Source organism: Dipodomys ordii, unplaced genomic scaffold (assembly GCF_000151885.1).
Source record: "Dipodomys ordii isolate 6190 unplaced genomic scaffold, Dord_2.0 Scaffold91, whole genome shotgun sequence".
Classification (NCBI taxonomy): domain Eukaryota; kingdom Metazoa; phylum Chordata; class Mammalia; order Rodentia; family Heteromyidae; genus Dipodomys; species Dipodomys ordii.
The window spans coordinates 490,884-493,560 of NW_012267307.1; the positions used below are offsets into that span (position 1 = coordinate 490,884).

The following is a 2,677-nucleotide window of genomic DNA, read 5'->3' on the forward strand; positions in this document are numbered from 1 at the left end:
CACACACACACACACACAAACTCGGAGCGTTACCTTGTACCTGCTTGGTTTGTGGGGTGGATGGAGAAGAGTCTCCCGCAGTGGTTGGGCTGAGGGGATCTTCAATTCCCTAAGACAGCTGCCTGGGTTGGGGGAAAGCCCTGAGCTGAGGTGAGGCTGCTTCTGCCATAGCCTGGTAGCCTTAGGGCAGAGTCAGGGCAGTACAAAGCCAGGGGCGGGGGCATGACCTAGGTGGGGAAGTAGTGTGACTGAGGGGAGGACAGGGCATGGTTGAAGGGGCACATAGTTGCTGCAGACAGGGGCACACGGGAGCTGGCATACTTGTGCAGCAGGGGCTGGGCAGCCTGGGTGAGAAGTGGGGGCAGAGAGAGAGAGCAGAGAAGAGCAGGCACATGCACCTCGGGTGGCAGCATCATGACTGGCCTCCGCTGCTGAAAGAGCACAGGTCTGGGCCAGAAGCACAGAGGACACAAAGCCAGCACAGCAGGCACATCCCTCTCACAGCCACAGGGAGGCTCAGAAGCCAGGTAAGCCCTGAGTCCAAGGCCTCTGCACCAGGAGCTCAGCTGTGGAGGGGGCAAGTTCAGCCCTGCCACCTGCCCGCCCCTGCCCCGGCCCCTTCTCCTGCCCTCCCCGTGGCACCTCATTTGAAACAGGTTGCAGCCAGCTTGGACTCGTGGTGCCTCTTGGAGTCATCCATCGATGGTGCACCCCTGGCCTCCTTGCAGCCGGACCTGGTCCCCAGTGGAAGCCCTGCGGGTCTGCACCTCACGACCTCCCCCTATCCCACACCCCCCACGGACCCAGACCCGTGACACCTGCCTCCCCTCTTGGGTCCCAAACTCGCCTCCCCAGCACCAGGCAGGCCAGCCCTGACCCTGCCACAAATGCCCCCCAGGAGTGGGGGGTGGGAGAGTCGATGTTGATCCTGGAATCCCACCCCCATCCTTAGTGGTCAGTGTCCCAGGAAAAAGGTAGATGCAGGGATGGGTGAAGAGGGTGTGCCACAGGGAACCTGGTGGCTTTAGTCAGAGGTGGGGAGCAGCACCTCCACACCTGCCTTCTTGGGATGTTTCCTTTTTTCTGGGGGTGGGGATGTGTTGGATGCAGAAGATAGCCCCCCAGAAGGCGGTGGTGGCGGTGGCTTCCCTGTACTGCGGGGTATGAGAGTCCCCGAGGCCTGACCGAGGACCGCCCCTGCTTCCCTGCCCCCCTACCTGGCTCAGGAGAAGATGGAGTTGGACCCAGAGCTGCCTCTGGGTCCTGGCAAGAGTCCAGGGGAGGGCGGCTGTGGCAGTGGAGGAGCAGAGGCTGCTGCAGCAGCGGTGGTGGCGGAGGGGGCCTCTGGAGGTCTAACAGCGCCCCCCTCATCCACAGCCTCAGTGTCACCTCGCCGGTGTTCCAGGCCAAGGTGCCTAGCACCAGGGGGAACAGCACCACATTCCCAGGCTGCCATGGCCTGCTGCTCCTGGCCTCCCCCATCTGCATGCACAACAGCGGCTTGCACCAGATCAAAAAGGAGGAGGGCATGGACCTGATCAACCAAGAGATGGTCCATTAGCGAGGGGTCCAGACCGCAATGCAAATAAGCCACTCCTGGGAGGAAAGTTTCAGACTTAGTGACAACGACGTGGAGAAATCCGCTTCGCCCAAGCGGATGGACTTTATTCCTGTGTCAACAGCACCATCACCCACCCGGGGTATTGGGAAGCAGTGCTTTTCACCATCCTTGCAAAGTTTCGTGAGTAGAAATGGATTGCCTCCAAGCCCCATCCCGAGCCCGACGACCGAATTTACCACCCGGAGAAACCAGAGTCCCATCAATTGTATCAGACTAAGTGTTTTGGACCATTGAAAAGAAAATGTGAAATGGAAACTGAGTATCAGCCAAAGAGATTTTTCCAGGGCATCACCAACATGCTTTCTTCTGACGTAGTCCAGCTGTCAGATCCTGGTTTGTGTGTGTCTTCGGATACCCTGGATGGAAACAGCAGCAGTGCGGGATCTTCTTGTAAGCACTACCACCGACTCTCCTGTATCACCTGCCCAAGTGGTCTCTCCCTTTATTCCAGTAGATGAACTTTCGTCTAAGTGATGTACTCATCTGGAAACTTTTTGGGGACGGGGCAGGGGAGAGACAGAAATTAAGTCGGAGCAAGCACTGAACTTTGTCAATTAAACTGAGGATATTTCCCTTTTGACCCTTTCCCTTCCCCTCCACCCCCCCTTTTAAATTTCTTGAAATGTTCTAGAGAACTTCTCTGTCAGGTCTCCTGCAAATACCCTTGAATTCAGTGTAGTAATATTTTCAGACTTTTTCCCAATAAGTGTGTTGAAGCATACATTTTTCGCTGCTAATATGTCTAAATACATATGTTATACCTTGATTTTAAAAAACAAGAAGATAGCCCCCCATTCTGTGTGAGCCCTTGTCTTTTGTGCTCGGTCACACTTTCCCCTGAGGAGGGTCCCAGAAGAGCCCACTAGGGAGGTAAGGGCACTAGGGGTCAGATAGAAGGTGAATGTCTGGGAAGAACACGCCCCTCCAACACAGGTACACCCTGCTGGTCCCCCCCCCATTCCAGCTGTCAACAGCACTCACAGGGTGATCACATTTCCCAGCTCTGCCACCATCTGCTGGTGCTCCAGGACCATCTGGTTTCCTCATCTTCCCCAA

At 56.4% G+C, this 2,677-nt stretch overlaps 1 pseudogene; it reads left to right on the top strand.

The window, feature by feature from the left end:
• Positions 1–266: 266 nt before the first annotated feature.
• Positions 267–2,314, top strand: LOC105992984 (annotated as a pseudogene).
• The last annotated feature ends 363 nt before the right edge of the window (positions 2,315–2,677 follow it).